General features: G+C 43.5%; 1 pseudogene; it reads left to right on the top strand.

Annotated features, from left to right (window-relative positions):
- The window catches only part of LOC134372719 (snRNA-activating protein complex subunit 4-like), a 28822-nt pseudogene extending 13621 nt beyond the window's left edge, over window positions 1–15201 (top strand).
- The last annotated feature ends 701 nt before the right edge of the window (window positions 15202–15902 follow it).

The following is a 15902-nucleotide window of genomic DNA, read 5'->3' as shown; positions in this document are numbered from 1 at the left end:
CTCAAGCTCACAATGAAATATAGCTCCTTGTTAAATTGTAATTGAAATATTTCAGCATTAAAGAGTATAGAAATCACTATGCCAACCAGTTGTGTATCTCATTCAATGATAAATATTTTTTAAGCATCTGAAGCAGGAACTTAGCCTTCTAATGTTTATTAGTGTCACTCTTTTCCTTTTGTAGAGTCTCTTCTTATCTTAAAACCTTCTCTATGTTTATATCAGCACTATAGAATACAAATGATCTCTCTGACTACAGCAGCATCAATCTGAGTTCCAAATGCAGATACTGGATTTTAAAAGGAAATAGTATATTAATGTCATATTCCCTCCACAATTTTTATCTGTAAGAAGTTACGATCATGACATGCAAGCAAAATGATATGGCAATTACTTATATTAATGACTTGAGATTTATAATTAAATCAAACACATTTAATTAAAGAAAACTTAAAGTATGTACTAGTAGTACTACCTGAGATTTAGGCACAATTTGGGGTGAGAGAGATGCTAAAAGCAAATTTCTGTCTTCTCAGTCTTTCCCTGCTGATGGCCCAATTACTGTAATCTTGCCCAGTTGTCACAGAATTTAACTCTTTGATCTAGTGGTTTGAATGAGAGTGGTGCCAATACCAGAGGTTTCTCTGCAAGGGTTGTGCCTCACTTGGAAATTTAGTGCAGGGAAATAGAGAGGCCACTGTTCACCTAAGTAGTCACAGGATGATCTCAGGAAGAAAAGAGTCCAAACTGGTTAAGAACTGAAATAAATCATTTGTGGATCACTGGCTAGAATAGGCGAGACTTAAAAGTCCTTCAAGAGTTACTTAGATCCATAAACCAAGGAACTCCTGTGACACAATCTCCTGATTTTTCTAGGTATTCCTCAAGATGAATAAACTTCTCAGATCATGTATTAGTCAGGTTGGGCTGCTGTAACAAAATACCATAGACTGAGTGGTATACAACAGACATTTGTTTCTCACAGTTCTGAAGGCTGGGAAGTCCAAAATCAAGGTGACTGCAGATTTGTTTCCTGGTAAGGGAAAGCAAAGGATGATTACTCCCTCAGATGGGGTAATAACCAATAAGGTAACTTATGCTCGCTTCCAAATCGAATGTTACCTATGGATGAAATAGTCACACACAGTATAATTCAAGAAACCACAGGGAGCCTTCCCACCTACAATGTTTTCCCCACACTGATTCAAATAATCACTAAGTTGAAAACATCCCAAGAAAGTTTAAGGGGGGAGGGATAATGAGGAGGTTACCAAACATTTCAACTTAGGTAATTATGATTACTCAGATTCCTTCCTAACATTTAGCTAAACATCACTGAGAGAATTCTGATGAAAAAGACTGAGGAAAGAAAAGGTAATTTGGATTTGGGGACATTATAGAGGAAGGAGAGCCTACTTAAAGGGCACTTGGTACTATGGGCAGTAGGACGGCATTTATTTAAAATAAGAATTGCAGAGGACCAGAAGGAAATAGAAACAGAAGCTAGAACAGTAGATGGGAGGGCATAAAGTTTCAGATAGTACTGATGACTAGCCTGACCCTCCTTCCTCCACTAGGTGAACCAAGCACTCAATGAATCTTTGTCAAGAGATGCACTGTAGTGAAACAAAACGAGCAACAGAGAGACAAGGAAGAGCTGACTCAGAAATCAGGAGACCTCAAGGTGCTCTGGTGACCTGGCACGATCACCTTTTTTCTCTGAGGCCTAGTCTCCAAGTTGAACTCTCTCAGGCAGGATTTCTCAAGCTTGTACTATTTGTATTTTTAACCATGCAATTCCTTGTTGTGGGCGCTGCCCTGTGTATTCTGGGAGGTTCAGTGGCATCCCTGGCCTCTACCCATTAGATGCAGTAGCACCCCTACAGTTGTGATGACCTGAAATGTCTCCAAACATTACCAAATGTCCCCTGGAAGACAAAATCTCCCCAGATGAGAACTATTCCTTTGTTACACGTAAATTTGAAGTGTTATAATTATGTGTTTGATATGCCAAAGGAATATACAGCAGAGTAGTACAAAGCATAGTGTCTGAACTCAGTGTATTTGGGATGAAATCTCTCTTTACCACTTGGGGATTACTTTGGGCAACTTACTTGACTCATTAGTAAAGTGAGAATGGTAATATCTACTTTCATAGTGTTTATGAGGGGATTACTGTATACGATGTGTCAAGAATAGCATTTTTCTCATAGCATGCAATTTTGTAAGTGTAGCTATGTAATTATTATAGTCACAATCCTTCACCTGGGACACAGGGCTGGTTCTTTAGTGAAATAGAGGATGCTTTGGGTTTGCTTCCCCAAGTTAACTGTACATATTAAATCTGAGTACACATGTATATTATGCACAGCTATCCTGTGGAGGAAATGATGGCTAGATTGTAATCATCATGATAATAGGAACTAGATTTATGTATTCATCTTTATATCTTCAAGCCCCCAGCATAAGACCTGGCATATAGTACGCATTTAATAAACAGGGACTGATGGATAGATCAACTGATGGAAGAATGATGTAGCACATTTATAATTAAGTGTACTGCTTGAGATTCCAAAAAGCCTAAAAGTGGGTAAAGACTTTTTTGTATCTCTGATACCATCTTTCATGCCAAAAAGTAGAGACATGGTATACCAAAAAAATCATACCCATGTGCTTGAGAATTTTACAGAATAGCATTACTCTGATATAAGAAGTAGCTATGAAAACAAACAATTTTATAGCCATGTTTCTTGCAATACTCAGAAATCAATAAAGAGGCAGTAATTTGTCTGCATCTGCAATCTGTATCCCACTCTTCACTGATGACATCGGTTGCTTCAGCTTTAGTGGAGTTGTTCAAATTATCTCTCTCTGCCGAACAGTTCTACAAAGGAAAACAGAAAAGCTGAGAAAAGAAACTTGTGGAACATAGTTCTCCCAGCAATAAGAATTTTTATTGTCACTCTATAAACAGCTGACGCTGCCTGAAAGTAGGAACATAAAAATAAAATATAGCACACATCCACCATTTGCCTACACTTGAAGGAAATGAGAAGTTCTCACAATTGTTATGGCAGCTAACATCACTACGTTCGGCAGTGCTTAACGAAGAAAAAGTAGGGAAAAAAGGTCTCCTGAGCCTTAAGATATCTTCTCATTTTTTGGATTGAAACAGTTTGATTTAAGAAGCTATACATTAAAAAAAGATCTTCATGATGAAAGTGTAGTTCATCTTCTTTATGGTTCTTATTTGACCATCATTTTCTGCTAATTATAGGACCAGAAAAGCAGCTCTTGCCCTAAGATTGTCATTTCCTTTCCTCCTTTCAACATTAAAATTCTTCAGAGCCAATATTTTGGTTCCATCTTGTCTTGGTCTCCCTGAATTTGCCAAACATTCACCACCCTTCCTAAGACTTCCACTCCTCCTCCTTCTGGAGAAAACTTTCTTTGTATTTCCCTGAAAAAATAGTCTACCAAGGAATTAAGTACTTCAATTTCCTGCTTAAAAATGTACCCTAATTTCAGACCTTCTCAGTTAGCTATATCTTGTCTCATCTCCTTTTCAGGGATAATGATCCATCAGGTCTTCTCTTTCCTGCCCAAATGTCCATTCTCTCTTTTCAATGAACTCTTTTCTTCAGAATGCAAATCTGCTCAAATTTTTCTAAGCATAAAAATCTCATACCCTGTGTGTCCCTCTAGCTTCCCTCTAGCAGTTGCTCTATTCATATGTTCTTAGGTGTTATCATTTTGAAAGAGTGATTTTTGTTCTTCTTTTTCACTGCCTCAGGTCCAATCTGGCTTGACCCATTCTAATGTAGCCTCTAATCCCATTCAATAAAGCCATTCTTGGGAAGATCAGTAACAAACCCCAATTTTCCAAAGCCTATGTTCCTCATGTAACAAATCCAAAACACTTAACTTTGAGAGTATTATCAGGCTTTCTCCATTCCCAAGAAAAGGTTTCCAGTATTGACCTCTCTGTTTCATTTGCTGAATTTTAAGAGGCAGGGTCAGGAAGAAAGAGTCAAGAGTATAGGATAAAAGGCAGAGAGCTATAGATGGTGAAGGAAATGCAAGAGAACATTACAAAAAAGTGCAAAAAGAACAGAAAGACTGAGAGAAGTGGATGAAATATAAATTAAGAAAGTTAAGAAATTAGAGCATGGTTATAAATTCCCTCCATAAAATTAGACAAATAAAGGGGAAACCAGGTTGTTTTCAAATTATTTTTCTGACTGCTTTATTGTGTATGCTTTTTATTATGGCATTTCTCAGAAAGTGGACACATCGTTTACCTGACTTATCATTTTACATGGCCAATTAATCCATCCTTCCTGAAGGTCTCGATTTTCTTTGCTCCTGGAACTTTCTTGGACCTTATCTTAGATCTCAGGCATCTTTATTAATATCAGGCTTGAACTTCTTTTCTACCTGAAGAAGTCCATGACTGGAGACCAATCTCAACTCTTTCCTGTCTCCACCATAACCATCCCCACCTTGCACTCAGAAGAGACTTATAATGGGCTGAATTGCATCCCCCCAAATTCACATGTTGAATTTCTAACCCCCAGTTTCTCAAAATGTGACAATATTTGGTGATAAAGTCTTTGAAGGGATGATTAAGTTAAAATGAGTTCTTTAGGGTAGGCTTTAATCCAATCTGACTGGTGTTCTTAGGAGAAGAGAAAATCCAGACACACAGAGACACCAGAGGTGCAAACGCACAAGGAAAGACTATGTGAGGACACAGCAAGAAAGCAGCCATCTGCAAGCCAAAGAGAGAATCCTTAGAATGAGATCCAACCTACCCTGGTCTTGGACTTCTTGCCTCCAAAACCATGAGAAAACAAAATTTTTGTTGAAATTGGTAGTATTTTGTTGTGACAGCCCTAGCGACTAATACAATACTTAAATACTCTCATTTTTTTTTTTGGTGTTAAACCAAATAAAGATTAAGTTCCTATTGAAGTCTGATTCTGATTCTATACACTGAAATTTCTTAGAGATTATTTAGCAGAGTAGTTTTTCTTATTTTTGTGAGGGCCACTAGATTCTTTGTAAAATTTATGAAAGCCAGAGCCCTTCACCAATAATGTGAACATGAGCACATATACATATATTTTTGCATAATTTTATTTTATATTATTATGAATTGATTTTCTTTCTTTACACAGAATATTTGGAAAACAGTTTGTTAATAAATAATTCTGTCTTACTCTCATTTTTCAGGCAAAAACTAAAGGCCATTTCCTGAAATAAAATGGAAATAAATTGCATTGTGGAAATAAAAAGAAAACCAATTCTCAGTAGTAAATTTCAAGAAGTTGATTTAAAAGTCTTAACTTTTTTTGACATGGCAAAGAGAATATATCTCAGAGGCGCAATAGCTTTATGACTTTATTGTTGTTTGAGGGCAAAAAGTAGTGAAAAACCTAGCTCACTATATACGATAACATTGCCACATCACACAGAATTAGAATAACCACTTCTCTTTTTTGCTAGCCAAGGATAAAATTGTGTGAAGAAAAAAAACATTCTCCAAGACCCTTTGGATAAATTCTAGTCACATTACTTCCCCCAGTCAATAAGGTCATCTTTGCAAGTACTGCATCACTGATCCTGTCTATTTCATCAAGAAAATAAAATAAATCCATATTTTGATGTTAAGGGCATCAGAACAGTGTTAACTTTCAAAAACTTTTTTTAGTATTTTGGTATAGCCAAAGACTTCTGCCAATGGATAAAATGACAAGACCGTCACTCTCAACTCAGAGCCCTGGAAGCACTTCTTCTGGAACTGGAAAGTTTGTATGTTCCTGAACCCCCATCCTCCTCTTGCAGAATGAAAACAGCCCAAAGAACTTCTTGTTTTCCAGAGCATTCACGGGCAATGGCAGGGCCTTCAGTCAGAAGATTTGCCTTTCCATTGGACCAAAATATCTGCCAAGTAAGCCAACCCCTAAATGTGCTTCTCCCTGTCAGGCTCTTGTATGAATGGGCTTTCTTATTCTCTCAAAAGAAGTGAAACTCCCTCTTACAGTTCAAACGCTTAAAAGGTGGCCAACTTCTTGAGATCCAAAAAAAAAAAAAACTTCGTGTTATGAATTTGTAACAAAACTTCTTGAAAAGACAATGATTTAATAACATAGCTCTGAGGAAACTGATATCTCTCACAGCAATAAATAAGATTCTTTTTGAGACCCTGGGCTCAGTCTTGGACACCAGAGCGTCCTCAGGTCGAAAGCAATCAGAGTCAGAATGATGTGACTTCTTCAAAGCAGGAAATCCGGATGGGAAGTCAATCCTGTTTACGCCTCACTGGAGCAATAAACTAATTTTTTTATCTTTTTGTTTTCCTTGGTGGGGTGGGGGGGGGGTGGTTTTTTTTCCTTAGCCTAAGATTTGTTCAGTAAAGAAAATTCTCACCATGTTGGAAGTATGTATGGCCATTGACAATCGGCAAAAACAAGTCTAGAGCGCATGTGCTGGGAATTTCCCCACCTCTAGTCTCTGCCTCTCCCGTGGCGTCATCTGGGCTGATGCACGACCGCCAATCAGATGGGAACACGTCCTAGGCGAGGGACTGTCTCTATATAAGGGGCGCGGCTCCCCTCGCTCGGGGTCTCCATTTCTTAGCAAGCTTATGCTCTTCCTCTCAAGAGGCATTAAAGCTTATCTGCAGAAGGATCCTTTGTGTGCCGCGTCGTTCTTGCTGGCGAGACGGTAGCGCGGGACATCTGGTAGCGCGCATTTCTAAAAGTGACTCATAAATAAGAACATTCTTTTGATAGTTTTAGCATACATATAAATAAAAAAAACAAGATTTGGCAGCACAAAAAAATAATAGTAATTTCATCTAGTTGTACACAGTTGTGAATTTTTCCTACTTTGAGGTATCAGAAGAAATGTTAGCAAGTTTGATATGCATGATGTCATTTGTTAAAGGCATTGCTTTAATTTTCTTCTCTGGCTACAATCACAACCTAGCTCAATGCTATCCAGAGAATAAGATTGTGCCAAGTGTTCGTGATTTTATGTGGTTTCTTGGGCTTAGCAATGTCATAAGTGAAAACTTATCCATAGAAAACTACGTAAAGCCAAAACCTCACCCCTATATCAGAAAAGCATACCACATTCTGATTAACAATCTCCTCTCAACCATAAGGCAGTCTTGACCATTTTTCCCTCACTGGTTCAGACTCCTTGCAGTGATCAGTGGCAATTGTGTAATACTGTTGCTTGTGCTTGTACAAGTCATTTTGCCATTGCCTACTCTGTGTGTGATAGCTGCCAAAATATGCCAAGGTGTCTCATTCCAATCTCAAAAGAACTGATATCTGTACCAATGCTACTGCCACCAAAACTTCTGGAGCTATTCCCCACCTCACTGCACAAGCTACTAGTACAGCCAGCAAATGCCAAAAGCAATCCAGGACAGAACTGTGCTCTCTGCTGAGGTGAATGAATTCCTTACCCCCTTGATCTGAGTTACACACATGCTCTCAATATTCTTCAGAGTGGCGAGTGGGCATACTCATTGAGTTTTACTTGAACCTCTAGGACTTGAACATGAATACTTGGAGGTCAGGATTAGAGTACTATCTCAGCAATACACTGTAATATATACAAAATTGGTCATACATATGTGCCTCACTCTCCACATATCTCTTCTTCTCCTTACAATCTCTTGGTGTGCCTGCCTAGTCATGGGTGACACAGTAGACTCAAGATGTCATGCCATGTTGTTAACCTGGTTTAGGGTTTATCTGCTGGTAAATCCATACTACTTACTTCTCATTATTTTCAGTTTAACACTATCAGGAAAATATTTTATTAGCATCTGGACTTTACTGAGTGTTAGACAAATGCTTAAGCTATTTCCCTAAACTGACATTAAATAACAGGAAATTAGGTCACTGTTTCTGCCACTCACATTCATGCTCATACACACACTCTCACAAAGTTGTCACAATACCCATAACTGATCTACTTTTAATTGCTTTAGCCACAATCATTACAGAAAACTGCCCCACCTCTCAGGGCATTATTTCAAGAAAAGACACCACCATCTGTTCAATCAGGAAAGTAAAGTCCTATGAGCCCGCCTCCCTCATCCTTCATACTCAATAGGTTATTTCAATTCTTTTTTTGAATTATCTCTTGAATCTATTCTCATCTTTTACTTTCTATTTGTACCTTCATCACTACTTGCTTGGGTATTGCAATGATCAGTTAGGTCTTCTGTCTCTCTCATCACACCTCCCTTCCCGTCTTCCACATTGTTGCCACAAATTTTCTAAAACTGGCAACTTCAGATGTTCTTTTATTTGTTTGTTTTTGTTTGTTGCCTTAGTCATCTTTATCCCTATTGTAAACAGCACGTGGTATGGAGTAGCAACTTAATAACTGTTATCCACTGAGTAAATAAATTTTTCAAAAAGAAATGCTCAGCCAATGCAGACACCTTCATGAATAAATTTTGAATTCATTAGTCCTTAATAGACATTCCATTCTCCATCCATCTATAACTTTCTGAAATTAAGTTGTCAGAATCAGCCATGACTGCTCTTTTCCCTGTAAGCTAGAAATACTTCTAATGTAAACAGAAGCTTTCAGTTTCCAAATCTGATATCTAAACAGAAGTTTAGGTGTAGGGTCTCAGCTGGGAGGTCTGTTCTGCTCTAACACTGCTGACACAGCTCCTAAACAGGCACTGTGATTCTCAAAAAATAGAGCCTTGCACCATACCATGATTCTCAAAATATGGGAACCAGATGTCATCCAGAGTTGGAGATGGAGCTCTGTGACAGCAGGATCTTTTATTCATTAATGCTAGTCTTTTATGACAAAGTAGGAAAGACGCACAGCAGTGCCAGAGTGAGATGAAATAGGAATTTATTGTACTCATTATTTACTTTACTTTCATGACTCCTATTGAGGTATAATCCTGCACAGAAATATAAAAACCTCACCTCTTTTTGGCCCTATTGTCAGAGTATAACATTCTCTCTTGGAATGACAAATTAGAGCTATTTTTTAAATTGCGTACTGCGAAATCAGACTTTGAAAATGTTTTGTAATGAGTCTTTGGTTTGCTAGTTGAGCTGAAGTTGAGTAGCTGGCTGAGTAGCTAGAAACTAGAAACTACATTAATAGCTATAAGTTACCAATGTAAAGAACAACTATGCTCTCAGTTACTAGTACCCATTTGATTCCACTGGCAAACATTTTGTAACTGGAAAGGCTGGAGAAACTTTGACTGGAGTCAGGGCATTAGGAGAAGGGGGGAGGATGGCAGAGGGAATGACATGATATCTGCTTCCCACCCATTCTTTGGGATTATTTCAGAACTTCTATTATCGGAGGGATTGAAGAAGTATTTAACAGTATCTTTAAGTTCTAGGCACAAGTAAAGCTGCTTTAAACCCAGGTGACAAGCTGGGGCATAGAGTAGGTAAAGAAACCATTCCCCTCACTTCACATGGAACCTTGAATTGCTCAGGCATCCTGAGGGTTAGAAATTTGCAAGTGACTGAAACAGTAACCTTGACCTTTACCTGATGCTATCATGATGGGTATAAGCAGTGTTGAAGCCTCTACAAGCAGCTCTGTAGAAAGCAGAAGAGAACAGAAGAAAATTGAAGTACAAGAGGCAGAAAACAAGGAGGACACTGTGAAATGAATTCATTCGATAGCTGGTTTGGGGCCCATGAGAAACTCCCTCCAAGGAAATCTCACAAATAAAGAGGATACACTTCAAGGATGTTATTTGTGGGCAGTCAATCTAATGGGGATGCATCTCATTACACTCTGGGTATTAAAAAAACAAACAAAAAAAAGGGCTGCTTCCCTTATAGTCACAAGCTGTAAGACCTAGAATATTTGGTTAATTTCTATGAGACAATATACACTCTTAATTTAGCATAGAGGAATCACAGAATCCTAGGCATAAACATAACTGAACTGATTTAGAAGATAAAGAGGACATTGTAGCCAAACTCTTTACTGGGAAACAATTTATATTTGGGTTATTTTTGTGTAAAGATAAGAATGATCATGTAAATGTGTCATGAACTAGTGATAATGAGTGAAACAATTTATTGTCAGGTGAGCCACTGCGTGGGGGCTCAGGAACCAGCAGCTCCTGGGCTCTCCCTGCTGAGGGGTCACTGTCCTGAGGAGGCAAGGGCCGAGGCCTGGGGATGTGGACTGGAGAAATTCTGTCCCTAGTGCCCCTAGGCTGGGAGCAGGCTGTGGCCCCATCCCTGGACTCCAACTGACGCAGGCTGGGCTGCAGGAGCTACTGTCCTTTCCTTCCTGCCACCGCCTCTGTCAGTCTAGCCCAAGTATGAGGTGCCAGTGTGCTCTGGGTTCTGTGCTAAGTACTTCTTGGGATGGTGCCAGCTACTTCTCACCCCATTGTACAAATGCAGCAGCTGAAGCTCGGAGAAGGCAAGTGATTTGCCTAAGATTCCACTGCTAGCAAGAGGCAGAAGTGGGTTTGGATCATGTTTCCCAAGCCAGTGCATTTAGCCATCCACCCTCCCCACTGATGTACCAGTGCCTTCCTTGGGTCTATTGGACCCAGCCATGATGGGTAGGTAGGCTTGGCCTTTTGGGGGAGTAGCTGAGTCTGGTGTAGGATCTCAAGATCTGGGGCTGGAGAGGGTTGTCTCCTGCCCACCGTCTTCATGGGGAGGTTCTGCCTGTGGGTGGGAAGCTGCTTGTACTCACCCATTAGGAAGGAGTGAGATGCCAGCAGAATGGGCAGTCCTTGATGTCAGTGAAGGTGGGTGCTGTGCGTTAAATGCGTCCCCCAAATTGCATGTATTGGAAACTTGGTCACTATCGTTAACAGCGTTAAGAGGTTGGGAAATCCAATTTTGATGTTTGAAAGGTGGGGCCCTTGAGAGGTGACTGGATTTTGAGGACTGTGCCCTCATGAATGGATTAGCCTATTCATGAAGTAATGAGCTATCAAGGGTGTGGTTCTGATGGCTTTATAAGGAGAACAAGTGAGAAGGTTATCTCTCTTGTTCAGGCAACCAAGAAGAAGGGCCTCACCTGATGTGTTCCCTGGACCTTGGACTTCCCAGCTTTCAAACTACAGAAATCATGGATATAGAAGCTGAAAGAGAGATAACAGCGAAGAGATCAAGGAGCTAGAAAGGATTTTGATTCCTAGTTCCTTGAGTATTCAAGCAGAGTTCTCAGAATCACATCTCAACTCGGATTCTGAAGCGGATTTGCCTCCCAGTGAGGACTTGGGAATAGCATGAAGAAATACGGAAGTTGGCTGGGTCTCAAGGCTCCAAGGTGAAGAGCCTGCCCCAGACATTTACATAGGGCACTTCATGAAGCCATACTTCAAGGACCAGGTCACTAGAGCTGGGCCTCTCTCCAATGAAGGCACATGTGAGAAGGCTGCCCAGGGAATCAAGGCTTTTGAGGAGCTCCTCGGGACCAAATGGAAAAACTGGGGAAAAGCCTCACTTGGAAAGTTAGTGGTGAGTGACTTCCCTCAGCATTTGCTTCAGCCCAAGTTACTGAAGCTCAAGTACAAGTGGCAGAAGCAGAGCAGGGCCTCCAGCCAGCCAAAGAGACAGATCCTAGAGAGGAAAGCCCAAGAAGTGGAGAAGGAAGTCCAGGATATCAGCCAGCTCCCAGAGGAGGCCTTGCTGGGGAAGATGCTAGACAGCCATGACTGGGAGAAGATTTCCAAAATCAACTTTGAAGAAGGGTGCAGCACCAAGGAGATCTGGAAGCTCTGGTAGAACTCTGAGCAACTTAGCATCAAAAAGCAGGAATGGAGCAGGGAGGAGATGGAGCAGCTGATGGCCATCACAGGCCCATTTGGCCACCTGGAATGGCAGAAGGTCAAAGAGGAGCTGGGGACCAGCTGTGGTAACTTTCAGTGCCTGCAGAAATTCCAGCAGCATAACAAAGCCCTGAAAGTGCGAGGAGTGGACAGAGGAGGACGACGACATGCTCACCCAGAAGATGCATGTCGGGAGCCACATCCCCTACCGCAGAACTGTCTATTACGTGGAAGGGAAAGACTCCATGCAGCTGATCTGTCAGTTGATCAGAACCTTGGATCCTAGCCTGCAAAAGGAATTCTGGGCCTCACAGGAAGATGCTAAGTTGCTTCATAGTGTTGCCAAGTAGGGGGAGCAGGATTCATTTAAAATCTGGGAAGAGGTGCCAGGTAGGAGTGATGCCCAATGCCAAAACAAGATCAATATCTCAGAAGATTGCATTTCTGCTTCAAAAAGGGATGATAGAATTCAAAAGAGGAATGATTAATTGAATTGATAGAAAAATACAGTGTTGGTTACTGGGCAAAAATAGCTCCTGAACTACCCCATCAGTCAGGCTTCCAGTGTCTGCACAAATGGAAAATCATGACTGGGAAGAAGCAGAGTCTCCAGAGGAGGTGGCAGACACCCCATGGCAGATTTCAGTGGAACAGCAGCAGCAGCAGCAGCAGCATTGAGGACTCAGGAGCAAGCAAGAAGAGACCCAGGAGGGTGGCAAAGTGCTGCTGTGCTCGCAGTATGTGGTCCCAGATGTGGACCTGTGAGTTCCTGCCAGGCAGAGCATGTGCCAACCATGGAGAAGAGGTACAGGGACTGGTCAGGAGGCCCCATCACCTCCCCAGCCCTGCTAAGGGGTCCAAGGAAGTTTCTGCTACCACCTCAGCTCCTGGAGAGGAGATGAGCCAGGCACAGGCCCCCTGAAGGACCCACAGGACATCCTGAGAGGTGTTCAGTACCCACACTTGGCAGACACTTACCTGGCAAGCACAGAGGAGCTGGTCTGCTGGGATGGGAAGTATCTGCACATTGGGGTGCCATTAGAGACCATGCTGAGGGTGCTCAGGACCAACATGGCCACCTGGAGCCATGTGCTGAAGGAGAAACTGAGGCAGGCACCCCTGCTCAGCTCACTTCTGGGGATCGGCCCTTGTGACAGCATGGCTGGGCCCCATGTGCAGCAGCTGTGATATGGAACCTTCCAGAATGGACAGCAGTGCCAGAGATGTGGTCTGTACAGGAGGCTCCTTGTGAACAGGCTTCTGTTGGCTATGATCCCCTGAGTGGGTGATATTGTCTTGTCCTTGTCCTGTATTCAGGTTCCCCAGAGACCCACTGTGGCACAGACTCGAGCCAGTGTCATCAGGAAGCAGCTCAGCATGCCCGCCTGAACAGCACCCCAGTGTTTACCCTTTTTGTTCTACTGTTCCAGATTCATACTGCCAGCTACATGGAGGTCTTTTGAGAGAGGAAGGCCCAGCCGTCCAAGCTGCTCCAGGCTGGTACTCAGGATCCACTGCCATGTCTTCAGCAGTGGCCTTCAAGTGCCCAGAGCACCCCAGGCTGCCTCTTCCCAAATGTGCCAGCTCGAGGAGCTGCACAGAGAGATAGCCACAAAGGGAGCCGAGGGCTGAAGTCCCACCGGGCCAAGTCCACCCTGTCCCAGTTGTCCCTGCTGGCTCCATGTGGCACCCAGCCCAAGCCCAATACTCTGTCAGGGCTGCTTCAGGAGAAGTAGCTTTGAGAGACCTGTGACAGGAAGGCCTCCCAGGAACCTGCTGTTCTCCTGCCACAGCCGCGGGTCTCCTGGCCTATAATCCTCCAGCCCCCACTTCCGCCCGCCCCCTCACGGCTCCCCAGCCACCGTTTCAAACCAAGCACTCTCTGGGCCTGGGGCCCCGGCAGTGGCGAGTCCAAGTGCTCCTGGCTCCTGGCAAAGATGTTGGGACTTCAGCCAAGGATGAGACACACCCCTTCCACACACACCCTGCAATCCCTGCCCGTCGCTCCTACCTCCACAGGGGCTGAGGGTACATCCAGTTCCGCCTCCAAAACCTCTGCCCTTGGCCCCAGTCAGGTCCCTGTGAGCTGCTGCTATCTCGGAACGTCTCAGACCCCCACCACATCCCAGAAGCAAGGCCTTCCCAAGGTTTTACCCTTTCTCCCTGTAGCTGCCACCCCGACTCAGCTGCTGGTCCAGGCCCTCAGCCTGATGTCAGCTCTGGGCATGCACAAGGGTAGACCCCAAGTGGTGGCTAACATCCCCCTCCCCATCACTTGGGTGCTCACAGCCCATGGACTTCTGCCTGTGCCTGTGCCAGCTGCAGTGGGCCTTCCCAGGCTGGGAAGTACCCCTGACCCCACAGGGCTGCTGTGGACTCTGCTGTCAGCTGGGTTGGAGACTCGGGCAGCCCAAAGTCCCAGGAATGTGGAACTAGACCCTTCCTCTAGGACAGACTCCTTGACCCCTGCAATATCACTCCCATTCCAAAGTCCTGCAGAAGTGGGTGGGGATACGGCCCATAACCCTCAAGAGTCCCAGATGGCCAAGGAGACTTCTATAACCAGTACATTCTCCCAGGCCCACCATCCTGTGGCAGAGCTCCCCTGATCGAGCAAGATGCCTGCCCATGGTGCTGCCAGCCCAGAGAGTGGTCCAGGAGGGACACCAGGGTCCCGCTCAGGGACATGGGAGCCCAAGGGGCCTCTGGGCCTCAAGAGGCTACCCCCACCATGGTCTGGGCCTGAGAAGGGAGCCCCAGACCTGAGTCTGCTCTCCCAGAAGAGTGAAACAGCCATACGCAAGTGGCTAACGGGGTATGGGGGACGTGTGTGCCTGACCTGGGGAGCAGGCCGCCCTACCAGCCCCTGTTCTGTGCAGCCTGTGAGCACTGTCTGGCCTCCCGCTCCACAAGAAGGCTTTTGAACACAAGGCCACGTCAGTTGCCAGGTGCAAGGCTTAGCCCTGGGCTGGAGCCCTGCAAGCCTTGCTCTGACTGGTGTGGAAGCAAATCCAGCACAACCTGGACTACCTCCTGCTGAAGGCACAATTCCTGGTGGCCTTCACACTCCCTGCACTTCTGGCTACCCTTCCCCCACATGGCATTTCCACCACCCTGTCAGCAGCCATAAGACAAGGGTGGGCCCCAATGGTGAAGATGAAGACCTGGATGAGCTAGAGCTTACTGATGGGGATGGGCAGCCGGGCTGCACAGTAAGTAGAGCACAGGTGGGACCAGAAGCCATGAGGCCTATTCAGGGAGCCCCAGACCCTGCTGGCAAGGGCTCTGCCCCTTCCTGCCTGGGTGCTTCTAATGACCTTGATGTGCTCAGAACGTGGCACACCAGGCACATCTGGAAGCTGAGGCAGTTGGTGTGAGCAGCATGGATGAGGACTCCCTGAGGCCTGGAAGCCCACTGTTGCGGCTGACAGGAGGTAAGGCCCATGCCTGCCCCACCACCCACCTTGCAGGAAAAAATTGGCCAGAGGCCAGGGGAGCTGCCAGCCCTCAGACTGACCTCTGTCCACAGTGGGTAGGGGGAGGCTCTGCAAACAGTGACCATGTCATCACAGGGGCTTGGCTGGTTCCCAAGTGCAAATCTGAATATTTGAAGGAATAAAGTAAAATTTTTAATTAAAGAGCAAATAATAATAACAATAGTAAATAAATAGATGGGTTGAAACCCATTACTATAATTGGGGTTTCATTATTTACTTTCATATTGTAGAATTATCCCTTCATAAACATAAGTATTGCTTTTATAATAGGCATGAATTACACAGACATACACCAAATAAAATTTATAATTATTTTAAGGATTCATGGTACAAATGTTGGAGTTGAAAATCAAAACAATGTACATGTACTCAAACTGGATTTTTTTAGCAGCATTTGTCTTTTGACTGTATTTTCCTCTACCTCTTTCTAAATATTTCAACAAAAATCTTGTTTCTTCTGAAATGTTTAGTAGTTACATTGACCTTTGAACGGTATTAGTGAAAGTTGCATATGATTTTTTGAATAGTGTAGTAGGTTTTAGCATGCAAAGAGGTAAAAAATCAACATGGAAAGACCTGAG

The sequence above is a fragment of the Cynocephalus volans genome, chromosome 3, assembly GCF_027409185.1.
Source record: "Cynocephalus volans isolate mCynVol1 chromosome 3, mCynVol1.pri, whole genome shotgun sequence".
NCBI lineage: Eukaryota > Metazoa > Chordata > Mammalia > Dermoptera > Cynocephalidae > Cynocephalus > Cynocephalus volans.
This window is presented reverse-complemented; position numbering and strand designations above follow the sequence as displayed.